Here is a 15,241-nt window from a genome sequence, read left to right on the forward strand (position 1 = left end):
TTTCACACGATCAGCGGATGCGACAGATAGGGAACGATGTCTCTTCATAATTCCGAAAATAGGCCTCAAGTTAAATATTTGTCCTTAGGCTAAGAAGGAATTTCCAAATGCAATTTATATCACCATCTCATTTCGACTTTCGAGTCACATATTAGGCTATAACTTAAATACACGCAGTCTGCGATTACTGCAATGGAATTAGCTCAAATAGCAACGAAAACCCATTTTTTTTCAATTCCATTTACCAACCCTAATTTCGCTTAATACTCCTGTCCTTGAAAGTTTCATTTTTTCCTACTTCTTCATCTTCTTTCTCTGTATTTAATTTCTTTTATATAAAATTGCCGGGGAGCATGCAGTTTTTAATATTTTATATAGACCCGTTGGCCGAAAATGCCAGCTTAATAATCCACTCCCCTTTGCGAATTAGATTTCTTAAAAACAGTTGAGACTCGAGACGCGACTTAAGGTAGGCCTATAACGCAAAGAAAAAAAAAAATTAGTAATACGCCCATCTTGCTTGCCGTATATTAAAACTTTCAGATGCCGTTAGGGTTAAATAATATTTATGAATTTATCATGTGTATTTTCGGATATTATTGAATGCCTCTAGGGTTTCTTATTTTTGATAGATTAGGCCATTGCCTAAGATAAAGATTATTTTTACATCCGATGCTTATGAAAAAATAGGACTTTTTTAATTATTATTTTACTACTATCAAGAAGCGATATCTACTAAGTATAAATTCGCCACATTTTCAGCTTTATCTCCAGTCCAAACGTAGGTCCGGAGTTAATCCCCGCGTCTAAATTAAAACCAGCATCTCATTGGTTCTTGAAAACTCACGTGAGGGCGACGCGAATGACGAAAATTACTTGTATTTTCCGACTGAGGAGAGGCGAAATAGCCCGGCCTTCTTTTACGTCCCCCCATGTATTTTGAAAGGGGGAATGGGACTATGGCGCGCGAATACTAAGGCATCTTATACCTTCTTCCTAATAAACTAGATATCACTTCATGGTACTATAGCGTATCATTTTGCGCATCGCAGAGAGAAACTCTAAAAACTAATTAACTATTACAGAACACAAATAGATTTAATTTTCTTCAATTAATGAACTTTTAATTATTCTTGCATTTTAATTTCTTTTTCTTTTAACGGTAATTAAGTTCGTCCTAATCTAAGATTCAATTAAAAATTGACGGTAAAGATCAGATTAATTACTCTTATATATACCAGCATTTCAGAAGCCGTTATAGCGGTAATATAATTTTAAATACCTGTATTAAAACTGGCTCACCTGGTTCTTTTATTTATTATTATCATTATTAATATTATTGTTATTAAATATAAAACTTTAATTTAAACTTTAAGGGGGAGATAAAAATTAATTTTTTTTAAATATTTTTATGTACAGGGTGTTTCTGATAGATTTCGTTAAGAGATAATGAGTCGAAAATGTAACTTCTATTTCAAATTTTGTCGTCAGGGCCAATATTTCAAGTTAAGATTGTCAGAGTATTAGCACTCAAAACATAACTTGAAAACAGTAGCCCGGACGGCAAAATACCAGAAATCAAACGCTAAACTCACGAATTATGTTATTTAAAATAAATAATAATTTAACCTAAATTTACATAATTTTTCAAATGAATTCGATTCGTTGGCAGACACTAACTAATCCTCAGTGTGTGGGAAAGATTAAACAAACACAATTATCAAGAGCCTGCACAAATAATTATCCGTAATTGCTCATTTGATAAAAGGCGTACTTCTAACTTAATTTTTTCTAATTGGTTAAAGAATTTAATTACGTAGGTCTGCAGTTTAATATTAAGAAAATCGTGATTTAAAGACAAAATAAGTTGGATCTAATCTCTACCACACTGTATATAATACTTCCGCTTTTACACAAAATAAAAATTGGCAAATACAGAAAAAAAATAAATAAATAAAAAAAAAAGATTAATTCAGTTTCTATAAATCCTTTTGTTGGTATAATAACTCTAGATATTTTTATTAAATTCCATTATAAAAACTCGTCTTTCAACTCGTAAAATTCGTCTCTCTCTCCTCTCTCTTGAGTTTGAAATTTGGAATAACGAATAATTTCTTTAACCGCTGTGTTTATTTGTTGTAGGATTTTGTACCTAGTGCTAGATTAAAAGGAAAAAAAAACTTTCCCAAGTCATTTTTTTTATAGTTTTAAAAACTTGAGAGTAGTTTGATGCTCTTTTATGTTAAAGCATTCAAAAAGTCTATGAACTCGTGTATGGGCGGTTTAGGGTCAGGTTAAAGGGTAAAACCAGACGAGCTTTCATTCGAGGAAGAGAAATAAAGGCTTTAAAAAAATCAAAGAGAGACTGGATTAATTTTTTTTTCTTTTTATAAATTTCGGGGATAAGAATATAAAGTTAACATTGTTTCTCAATTACTTCATTGTCTCTTTGAAAAAAAAATCCAAAATTTTTTTAACTTTTAAATTGTTCACAAAGTGGTGTGAATTAAAAATAAAAGTGCTGATTTATTTAATGGGGACTACAACAGGTGAACTCCTTTGAACTGTAAACGAAATTTAATATATAGCTCATGGGTCAACATACCCTACCCTTTGAATCATCCGCCTTCGTGGCTAACGCGAGGGAGGTCCACTAATTAAAAATAACTTATTTCGTTTGAATGATAGCGGACTATACACGCCTATTTTTTAGAAGCTCCAGATGAGCGGTTAAATTGAATTTTGAAAAACTTGATTTTTTTTTTTTTTTTTCAATTTTAAATTCAATTTACCCCTAGAAGAATTATAGCCCCATATTTTTTATACTGGTTTGTAAAAACAACCAGGAGTAGTTACTTAATAACCAGACATTTTGACGTGATGAAAAAGCGTTTAATTTCATCACCTTTCCAACTAAAGCGTGATCGAAATCCATGATGAGTCTGAAATCCATGTGATATATTTCTTCAATCAAGAAAAGACTGAGGGGTTCGCCTAACGTTTCAACTCGAAATGAGTTGATTTAATTCCGTAAAGAAGTTAGTTGTTTGAAGTGACGATGATGGTTAAAATTAGTGTAGGCAGAAGGGGATAATTGAAGAAGGATGACACTCTGTATCCTCTTAATACCTTAGTTATGTAACTTGATTCCTCCCAGGCGAGTGAGCCTTTTTTGTTTGCTCTCCTGCTCAAAAAAACTTCAGATGGGCATCACACAGTGCTAGGGTAAATTCTATAACTGTTTGGTACTAAATCCTTGGCAATCAACCCACAAACCTTGATTGTCTTGACGTGGGACCAAAATCCACAAGCGCATGCGCCTTGGCAAATAGTTAAGCTCTAATATAGTAATGATGAGGGAACTATTTATCGCGTATGTTATTCGGTTTAGTAGCCTTGAGTACTCCAAATGTTAAATGATGTTGGGAAGAATCATGCTGCATTTACCCAGCTTTGTGTTATACACTTCTCTCGAAAGGGAGTATTATATACTTCTAGTGACAGTAATTCGTGTTTTTATCATACTTTAGGTTAGTATATAACTTTTTCTGACATCTCGGCCTCAAAAATCATATATTAATTAACTTGTCTAGAGTACATATTCTTTTGTTTTTAATGGGTGTCTTTAAACGTTAAACCCCTTACCTACCACGACGCGAAACTTAGAAGAATCAGAACATGTTGTCATATTAATTTGAACAAGTACATTTTCGCTTGTAGTATTAAACAAACTTAAACCCTTCTTTCGTCTCCAGTGGCAACTAACCCTCTTAATCATCATTTAATATTGATTGCGAGAACGACTTAACTCTACAGCAAGTACCAAACACTACCAAGACATCGTGAGGCATTGTTTAAGACCAGGTTAGGGTTAGAAATCGTTCAAATAGCTAAATACCACAGGTGGTCGCTTACCTCGACCCATGTATGCATGGTGCAGCAGCACGCGTTGTTAGCTCCAGTTTAAAAGGGGTCAATCTCGAATCTTGTCAGCGATTATAGTTTTGTTATATACTAGAGTAAAAATGTAGCTTGTCTCTGAAAACAAAGGGTAGATTGATATTCTTCGTTCATTGAGGTATTAGTAAATTGACATCGTTTGGTTTTTGGTTAATTCGAACATCGGGAGCTATACTTCTGGGGGGAATCTCGCAATATAGTAGCTGGAGTTCATTTCTAATGGAATGTTCTCGTCATTTCCAGGGAGACCAACAGGCCTATAATTCCAATGAAATCCTATATTTTTGAACCTTTCCCATATTATCCTATAATTTCATGAAAGGTCATATGATATCGTATATTTTTGACTTGGTTTGGGAAGTTTTCGTGTAGTTTTGCATCAAATTTATCAAAATTTAGCTCTTTTCTCGAGACCACATTTGACTAGACACCGAAATTGCGGAGCTCCCTCAGCATTTTTATATATTATATGTTAATTAAGTTTCTCTTTTCAAATTAAAATCCAATTTGATATTTTTCCACATAGTTTAAGCTAAAATACCATTATATGATCAGCATTTTTAGTATTATGTTTTCCTATTAAAACACATTTTGTCTCCTATAAAATCCTACTTTTCCTATAAGGAATTTAAATATTTAAATATGCTGGACTCCCTTCATTTCGCAATTAACATTTAATAGGATTATCTTCGGGGAACGTTCGTGGTGGGACGATTTAGTCAAGTCAAGCGGTCCTTATATTATCGTTTCGTGCGGTCCCAGCCACCACAAGCTGTCAATCTCTTAGACGGTATTAAGCTAAAATTCAAACGTAAACACAAAAATAAGCAAATTTAAAACTTCGGGGAGAAGTTAGAAGATGGCTTGAAGAGCGTCTTATACAATCGTGTACAGTGCCCTCTTCTGGATCTCTTGTATGGTCACGATCTTTCATTCTAGGTCATCAGAGCGCCGCCAAGATCGAAAAGATATTGGCCAACAGCAGCCCATTTCGCTCTGTTTTAGATATGGTTACATTGTAAGATTATACGTGACGAAATTTCACGTGACGCGTGATCAACATTCGTTGCAGAGTTCTTGCGTAATTTAGACAAGTAGTTCATGAAGGTGAATAGAATGGGTTTATTTGTCTCGGGTGCTTCCGCGAGACCTATTGACGTTTGACAGTTATTTGAATATGAGTGGAAAAACGTTTCCCCTTAGAATTATAAGTTTCTCAAATGGTACTTTGGTTAAATAAGAGTGGGCAGTTGGTAATTAGTTTAATTTAAATAATACGTTTAGTTGATCTACCAGCGGAAGAGTACGTGTGTATAGTCAGACGTATATAATTCTCCTGATCGAGAGAAGTGTTGGCCTACCACAAAGCGGTGTAATTGTAACGTGATTCTTCCCAACATCATTTTACATTTGGAATACTCAAAGTTACTAAACCGAATCAAATACGCAATTTGCCAAGGGGCATGCGCTTGTGGATTTTTGTCCCACGTCAAGACAATCAAGTTTTATGGGTTGTTTGCTGGGGATTTAGTAAAAAACAGTTATAGAATTCACCCCACGGCGCGATATCCATCCCATCTGAAGTTTGATGAGCAGGAGAGCAAACAAAAAGGTGCATGATCCTGGGCAGAATCATGTAACATAACTAAAGCATTAAGAGGATACAGAGTTTCATCCTTCTTAAATTATCCCCTTCTGTTATAGTCTATCGAAAGAAGAATGGTTAATTTATTATGAAATCTAGTTTGCAAAATAGTGTCTAAGTTTGGCCTCAATGTTTCTAGGGTTTGATTTGTAACTTTAAAAAAAAGGAAAAACAAAATCGAACTCATTTGGAATTCACTTCATCAAACTTAACTTTTACACGCACTCGCATCTTTTGCTCGTATATTTATTTTTTTTAGATATAAAAGGGCCCTAATATTTCAAATTTTTATCAACCAACGCCCTTCTTACAGTTTTTAGAAACATCTTTCGGGACATCAGAAGTTAAATACACTTTCTCTTATACGTAAGGCGTTAATACTATGTATGTACATCTTTTCCTTCATGTCACTAGTTAACTATAAACAGGGTCGCTTAAAAAAACCTATACGAAGGGAGGGGTCCTTTCCAAAATGAAATCTTCGCGCCTTATATCTGCTAAACGCGGTGTAATCCTTAAGATATGTGGGTACCCAAAAGTAGATGAAATATTTTAAGAAAGAAGTTATTAATTCGATATTAAATTTAATCCTTCTATATCTATCAAAAAGTTGGATTTAAAATAAGATTACTTTGAGTTAATTTCAAATATGGATCTTGTGATGTCGGGGTAAGGCCATCTTTAGTTGACTGATTCGCATGGCGCTCTAGGGCGACTCTGAAGTTGTAACAGGGCGTGGCACGTCGTCCTGGGCTCTAGTGTAGCAACTGGGGCCCACCGGGATTGATTTTTTTTCTTTTGGTTTCTTTTTGATAGAGTCGATCGTTTCCCAATAACTTATCATATATTTAATTCACCATATTTATAAGTAACGGGGATCTATAGTTAAAACGGTTAATTATAAGTCGATATTAAACCAAACGCTCGTGTGCGGCGTGCCCCTTGGGCAATAAATGAAAGTCAATTTCACGATTAATAGATAGCCCGTACATGATGTTTGATTTACTAGCATAAACTAAGAATCTTTGCTAAAATTGCGCACTGACTGTTTAACGAATCGAACCCACGTATAAAGTCTATAAGTTTATAAGATATGTTCCATAAGTATGACACTAACTATACTTTGTAATGCTAGAGACTTACTGAGAGCTAGTTCGAGAAAATTGAATACACTCGGTTGATTTTGCAGTCCATCTTCCTATTAAGTCTGTACTAAGCCTTTGACATCGTCCCAGTCACCAGGCGTCGCTTTACCTCGAATCTATGACCTACCTCACTCACTTCATGACAAGCTCAAGTTTGTAACCAATGACAAACTTAGGGAACGTATCTTATGAACTTATGGTATAACTTACAGCGATACGATGATCTTAATATCTGAACTAACTAACTACACCCATTTGCCAAAAGGCTTGAAGTTATTTCTTCGAATAAAAATCAGTTTTTCAAATCAAAGCACGTTAATCCAAATATATAAATTACTACTATTGACTTTCCTTCGACCATGGATCGAAGCTAATTATCATTTTCGTATCTGGGAATAGTATTTGCATGTAGGTACATGTTTCGAATGCTAGAAACTGAAAAATTTAATTAGGGGCGGAACATTTTCGTGTATTTATTTGATTGCAAGCTTTATTATTAATTATTGAACTACGTACTATCACGAATTAGTTTTATTTTCTGGCTTAAATCCCAGAGTTAATTTTAATTATAATGACACGTGATGAAAAATAAAATAATACAAAGATGAAGATCAAGATATTATTGTGACGTAAAAATTAAATTTGATGATTTTTTAGACCTAGTTATTAAAATTGTAATCTAAAATAAATATAATGAGGTTGTTAATCAAAAATGAAGAAATTAACCACGGGGAGTTATACAGTATATAAGACTGCGTGTTTTAATTTTGTAATTAATTTATGTGTTTATACGTAATAGGACTCGTAAATTCGTTTCGTAAGAAGCCCACATTTATTTGATTTATATTAGTTAATTCTGAATAATAAAATTAACAGGACTTCTATGTAAAAGTTAAAAGTGAAAGTTTGAACTTTTCATAAACCGTAGTTACGATCTGAGATTAAATTCAATTCCGGATGCGGTTAGGTTAATTCTAGAGGTGCAAATGGGTCATTCCTCGACGGGTCTCAAAATATAATCAAACCACGGAAGGGATACAGGAACGGTGCGAGAGATTTCCAGCTCTCGAATCGCGATCAACTACTGAATATTAAACGTTTTTCTTTTTTTTTTCTAATTCTAATTTTCCCATGCTGATTAGTTATAGGTTATATTACGAACATATTATGTTGTTCAAAAGTTATTTTACTTTTGCGGGCGAGAAAGTTGTAGGGATATTTGGGTCATCGAAGGTGTTTATAGCGCGAAAACTACCGCTGTGTTCGAAAAGGAATTTCAATTTCTCGAATTAAATATGTATCATTATGGATAAAAGCCAATTCACTTGCATTTTTATTATTATTTTTTTTTTTCATTTTTCAATATTTCTTTTTCTTCAACAGAGTTTTTTTTTTTTTTTTTGATAAGTCTGAAATAAATTAAAGGTTGCGTTGTTAGGGTCAAATTGAGTGGAAAGAGCGAAACGTCCCTGATGTTCTTAAAAGTTAACATTCTCAATTTCTTAAGGCAAGAAGTGATATCTAGTTTATTAGGGAGAAGGGATAAATTCGCCACATTTCCAGCTTTATCTCCAGTCCAAACGTAGATCCGGAGTGTTTTCGGAAAATGTATTGGTGCTTGAACTGGTGCTTGTACTGGTGCTTGTATTGGTGCTTGTATTGGTGCTTGTATTGGTGCTTGTACTGGTGCTTGTATTGGTGCTTGTACTGGTGCTTGTACTGGTGCTTGTACTGGTGCTTGTATTGGTGCTTGTATTGGTGCTTGTATTGGTGCTTGTACTGGTGCTTGTATTGGGGCTTGTACTGGTGCTTGTATCCCCGCCTCTAAATTACAACCAGCATCTCGCTGGTTCTTGAAAACTCACATCAGCGCGACGCGAATGACGAAAATGACGTATTTTCCGACTGAGGAGAGGCGAAATAGCTCGGTCTCCTTTTACGTCCCCCCTTGTGTTTTGAAAGGGGGACTGGGACTATGGCGCGCGAATACTTAGGCATCTTATACCTTCTCCCTAATAAACTAGATATCACTTCTTGCTTGAGGTAAACTTCCGTTTGTCCACGTAGCTAATCCGAATACAAAGAACATAAAAATGCTGGTTTCGCATCCATCCACGTGACGTTGTATTCCCTAATATTAGATTTATTCGTTAACATTTCATGTACAACCTATAATATTACCCCTCCTCCATTTCTTAAAAACAATCTTTCAAAAATTTCTTTACCTCCTGTTGTATGCCGTCAGATAATTTTAAATTGCTCGGTGTTTAAGATTATGTTTTTCTTCTCTCTCTCTCTTTATCTTCCTTCTTTGGTATATGGGTGCCTGTATGTAATTACGTTCGACTGACTCGTCTTGTCAAGAAAACATCGAAGATGTTAAGGTTTATTCCTTGTTGACCCAAATATTGCGGGGGTGGCTGACTGAACAGCCAGTTAAAGGTGTTAGTAGCCTCGAACTCTCGATAATACTTGATGTTACCGAGATCACGAACGCCAATCGTTCGACCTTTATGTAATTGCGCGGTTTTCCAGGAAGAAACTGTGGAAAGGGTAACACGGTGTAACCAACCTGGGGTCCTCTGTTAGAGGACATTCCAATTTGGTACAGTACTTTATATTACAGTAATAGCTCATTTTCAACAGTCGGTGGTAAAAAGGTGTCTGGTGTTTGTACAACCTGGTTTATTTAAAACTTGACATCCGGTATGTGAATCCCACGACGTTTCGTATGACTTCAAACGAAAGGACTTGTAACTTTGAAGTCCTATCTATTACAGTAATAGCTCCTTTTCAACTGTCGATTGTAAAAAGGTGTCTGGTGTTTGTAAAACCTTGTTTATTTAAGACGTAGCATCCGGTATGTGAATCCAACGACGTTACGTATGACTTCAAACAAAAGGACTGGTAACAGTTAAGCCTTATCTAAAGTCTTTGTTGTCCACATGCCAACGGATGTTTCGTCTAACCCTAATCAAGCAGGGCCTTTTCATTTTCATAAATTTTGAATGTTTCAATGACGTATGTCCAATTGATTTAATAAGGCAACCACGACGTTACGTATGACTTCAAACAAAAGGACTGGCAAGTGGCAACTTTGAAGTCCTATTTATGGTCTTTGTTGTCCACATACCAACGGATGTTTCGTCTAACCCTAATCAAGCAGGACCTTTTGCTTTTCGTAAATTTTCAATGTTTTAATGACGTATTTCCAATTGATTTAATAAGGCAAATTTATAAACACATTTCTTCTAAGGACCACAAGTTGGCTATATACCACTTTGTAACTTCGTTTTTCCATAGGAAGCTTTAGTTTAAATCGATGCTGACGATGATCAATTTCTCCTTTCGCTATCTTCCGCCATCGGAGGGTTAAAAAGATGAAGATGGCACTGATAATAAAACGCTTTTTCAATTTTTTTCCTCCCTTTATTTCACGCTGCAACAGACAGAATTTTCCTAGATTTTAAGTTAACATCGTTAATCTTGATTTCGTTTCTGGTTATTTTTCTTATTCTTTTACACAAGATGGAATGCGAATTTTAATTTTTTTTTGATTTACACGTGTTTCGTTATATAACGGCAGTGTAGCTTATGGAACGGAGTTTTGTGTGTCTGTGTTTGTATTTCGGGCACGCGAAAAACAAAAGTTTGGAGGGTTTCGAGGTCGTATTGGAATAATTTCAGCGTTCACTCTGACGTTTGTGGCATGATCAACTTATTATCAGCTCGAATAGGGAAACTGAAAGCGGGTATTCAATCAAGATTTTCTTGATCTAAATTTAAGCTTTTGCGTCAAAAGTAGCAGCCAAAAGCCTAGGCAAAAAGTTTATCTGTTTACAAACCAGCTTCAAATTTAGCTTTGTGTCTTTTCAGGCTTTAAACGTTCGAGAAGCAGATAATTGCTTCTCATTTTCTTTAAGCTTTTGCCGCTCAAAGGAAAAGCAATTGAGTTACGCCATCTTTAGTAAATTTTATTCATTTGAATTATTTGTTTGAAAACGCACGCAGCTATTAACATAACGTAATTGAAACCTTTCTTGTTGTAATTCTTGTTTTATTGGTCAACTCTCGCTTACCTTATAAAAACGTGGCTGCCGTGTACACAACCTCAAAAAGGAAAGTGTTAAAATTGATCGCTTATAATGTTTGCTTAGTTTTGTGGGCTTTTTTTGCGTTTTTCTAGTTGTTTGACTGTTTTCCGCGCTTCATGATAGCTCCATGTAGAGTTTAAAATGGGGAATAACTCGAAGAAAACTTAACATTCCTGTTCTTTTTATTGGATTTACTATTGACATTATGGGTTGGATCATACCAAAGCCATTTTCTTCGAAACTGAGATTTAAGTTTATTTAAGATTGGTAGACTTTGATATTGATGAATTTTGACGAAGTCGTTCATTTTCAAATTGAATTTGCTTTAAAAAAACCCGTAATAATACATAACCCGCATGAAAATTAAGAAAAATTATGATTTTTATTCACTAAATACGAAATAAATTCAATTTGTTAAGGTTTTACCGATGTCTTTTGGCATCTTTAACCCACATATAATCATATATTCTTAAATAGTATAAATTTGGCAATTCGATTTAAATAAAATAATACACACGACCTTGCTTTTACTTCACTAACTAAATTAAACGCGATGGAATGAATATTTACATTAAAAAACTTCCGCAAATATATTCAAACCGTATGAAAAAGGGTTTAAAACGTAAAAATTCCAGCCAGATATTTTCCACGGTCTCATATATAGAAAAATAAAACCACGTATATACATTATTTTTTTAAAAATTTAAAACTATATTATACAGGTAGATATTTTTTTTGCAAGCTGAAGCTAGTTGTCTGATACCTTTTTCATTCGAAGGTATCATAAATTGATAACATATGTTCCATCCATAAGTAAGACACTACCTATACTTCGTAATGCTAGTTGACTTGCTAAGAGCTAGTTCGAGAACGACAAGCGAGAATTGACTACACTCGGTTAATTTTGCAGTCCATCTAGTTCCTATTTAGTCTGTACTAAGTTTTTGACGGCGCCTCACCAGGTATCGCTTTACCTCGAATCTATGACCTACTTCAATCACTTCATGACAAGCTCTCAATAACCAATGACAAACTTATGGAACATATCTTATGAACTTATGAAGGTATGTATATCACTGCGGGAGTTTTTCCGATCGCCCTGCTGGTTGAATCTCAGAGGCACCAACCCATGCATCGAAAGAGCGTAATGTTTATTTCATAGATGATAGAGTTTGCAATGCAATCAACGCTAAGTCAAGTTGGTTAAAAAAAAACATTATAGTTTAAACGTCGTAAGGATCGTGCGATATAAACCGTATCCACGCCACGAGAAACCCGCGTGGTATCATACAGTACATACAACAATTGCAATATGAAAATTCGCAATTCACGGTACAATTTAACCCAAGAATGTTATTCCTGCACTGGTGTAATTTCGGGGTAGGATGGAGTAAGGTGAAGCGTGGTTTACACTAGCACTAGGTTCACGGCTGGACGTCCTATGGTCTTGTTGACCCGTTCCTCACGCGCTCGCTGCGTCTAGTCTCGCGTGCAGCATCATTTTAGAACAAGTCATACCGTTCACGGATGTTTCTGAGCATTTTACTCGGAGCAGCCTAAGGACAGACATGTTCCGAACGCTCTAGTGCACACTTTAAATGGATCTATCCCCCTTTTTTCTCATCATAATATTATTTGAAACCGCTGAAAATAGAATCTCACCTCATCTCGAGTTTAAATTCTTTTTGATATTGTTTAGTTTCGTTAGTTACGCAGTTGGTATTAAGGAAAACACGAAGACCGCGCGCGCGTGCACGTGTGGATATAAGAGAACTATTTTCTTTACCCGCGTTTTTAACAAAAGAAAAATATGAAATTAAATCTAATACACAAGAAAAAAAAATAGAATTTGTTTTCGTTGTTGCATGGCGTAAAGTTATACGTTTATACAAATTCAAGTTTCTTTTCTTACCTTTTGAACACTTCAAAAATGGAGTTCAAATTTTTAACAGTACATTGGTCTGAGAAAATACGTGTAGAAAGCATTTTTGTACTTGGAAATTAACTTAGAAATATCTGAATTGTATTTTATATTTCGAGTCTATCAATAATTTAAAAGATTTCCGAGAATATTGACCTCATCATTGTCACCGCAATATTCTAGGAATAATTCAAGTTTAATTGAACTTTAATTAACACTTTAATATTGAAAGTTTAAAATAATTATATTACCTTTGGGGCAAATTAATTCCATTGTGTTTAGGTTCTAGACTTAGTTCAATAACTCTAAATTATAAAGCACTAACTGATTACTGATTAGTCAGAAAGGTTGTAATGACGTTTAACAAAGAACAATTATTGAGTTAATCATAATCAAGCTGCGGGTAATATACCCTTTAAAAAATTATGTTCAGATTCCCATGGATGTATAGTGTTCATATGTTACGTGACAGTTTCAGCCGCGGGCGTATAGACCCCGATTATTACGAGTCTCGAGCTGATATAACTTTAGCTAGAGCCTGAAGAAGATTTAGGGAGATAGCTTGCCTACTCGGGCGTGGTTCATTGGTCGATTTTCTACTATACGTAATCTCAAACAAAAATATCTTGATGCACCATATTTTGGAGCTCATCCTAATAAACGACCGCTCCTTGCAATTTTCTCAACCACCAAAGTCTGTATTCGCACTATATAGTTTTCAATTGAAATTGAAGAAAGGTACTAATTACGTTATTATAAAAAAACGTCTTGGTTTGGACCAAGGCCGAAAACACAAACGATATGTGTGAGGTTTATCAATTGACTGAAGTTCAGATATTGAAAGTTTTTTTTATTATTTTTATTCCTTTAATCCTTAATCAATATCTAATTCAATCAATTGATTTTACTGTTAATCGATCTACTCCCTCTAAATTTATTAAAAATATTACATATCTACGCTGTTTCGTACAAGTGTGAGTCCAGGAATGTTAAGCGATTGCGTTGTTACTTGGAAAATTTCGCGAAATATTCCTGGAAAAGTCAACGGATTAAGTACTAATATGGTAGACCTGGAATTTTCACTACGAAAGATTTGAAACAGAAAATGTTACCCCCAAAATTTTACACATCTTACAATATCAATTTAAAGTTTCCCAAAAATGTTTACAAGTTAAACTTCATTTGAAATTAAAATTGAATGAAAATATCTTACGTATTCTTTCACCAAACATTTTCACATCACTTCCTGTCAATTGCTATAAATTACAAAAAAAAAAGAAAGTAAATTTTATTGATGCGAACTCAACCCGTATTAACTGTGGGATATTTTTAATCTTCGTTTTCACATTGCTCCGATCGTCCCATTGTTCAAAGGGACCAGAGCTATTAACACTTTCAGTTCCGGTGCTAGAGATGTATCAATGGGTCCTCCGCTTTACGTCTCAGGTCTTACCCTTTTTTAATAAAACACATATTTGGCTTCGGGCGATCGTATGGTGGTGGTGCATCATGACGATGAGAATCTTACAAAATACCTTCACGAAAAAAAGAAAAATTAATACATGGAAAGGATGTTAAAAGCTTTTAGATTCACAAGGCGGGGTCGTGGTAGCCAACGGTAGCGTGGGTTTTTATTTTTTTTTTTACTAAAAGAAGATTTAAATGAATATTTTAAATTGTAACCATGATATACTTCGCGGATGTTACGAAATTGTATCACACACCCCTTTTTTATTTATCAGAATATTTATCGCTTTTTTCTTCTTTTAAATTTGAAATTTTGCGTGTAATTACTGTTGAAAAAGTGATTGATTTATACCCCCAAAAACCACTGAGGTTGCAGCGAGAGCAACTTTATACGCCAATTTTTTAACATATTTTTATTAATCACATCAAAGGTAATTTTACCGACAAATCACAAATCAAATTGATTTGATCATTTCAAAATTTGCGAAACAATGCTCCAACAACAAGATTTGGCTAGAGGGGGGCTTATAAACATTAACGAATTTGCATAATTTTTATTATAAAATAAATAAATAAATATTTGCGCAACGCCCGCTTTTTCACAATGTTGTTTTATCTTTAAAACCAGTTCATGTTTTCAAATGTTCATGCAACTAATTGAAAATTAATTTATATCGCATTGAATATTTTTTGAAATTAGTACTTAAACAATTCTAAGCTGTACCTTGCGGAGAAATCAGAATGACAACGGCATTAATGATTAGATTTTAATATTCATGAAAGATTAAAGTTAATTATAAGTAGGAAGTATGGGCGGAGGGTGACGTCAATACTTTCAATTATGGATCTAGAGCCAAGATTTTTCAAGATCAAGGACAAATTATTTTCTTATCTCTTTGCCAAAAGGGAAATATGTCTAGAAAAAATAAGTAAATAAATAACTTTCAAGTTCACCTTCGTTCCCGGATAAATGTTAAACAAAATATAAAGCCAAGAAGTGATATCTAGT

The 15,241-nt window shown here is 34.4% G+C and overlaps 1 long non-coding RNA gene across 1 annotated transcript in view; it reads left to right on the forward strand.

Moving 5' to 3' along the window:
• The window catches only part of LOC149602674 (uncharacterized), a 72,192-nt gene that overhangs the window by 40,878 nt on the left and 16,073 nt on the right, over positions 1–15,241 (forward strand). The gene's annotated exons all lie outside the window — the stretch shown is intronic.

The sequence above is a fragment of the Phalangium opilio genome, unplaced genomic scaffold (genome assembly GCF_054372755.1).
Source record: "Phalangium opilio isolate 3A_F unplaced genomic scaffold, DU_Popi_V2 ptg000354l_1, whole genome shotgun sequence".
In the NCBI taxonomy this organism is placed as follows: domain Eukaryota; kingdom Metazoa; phylum Arthropoda; class Arachnida; order Opiliones; family Phalangiidae; genus Phalangium; species Phalangium opilio.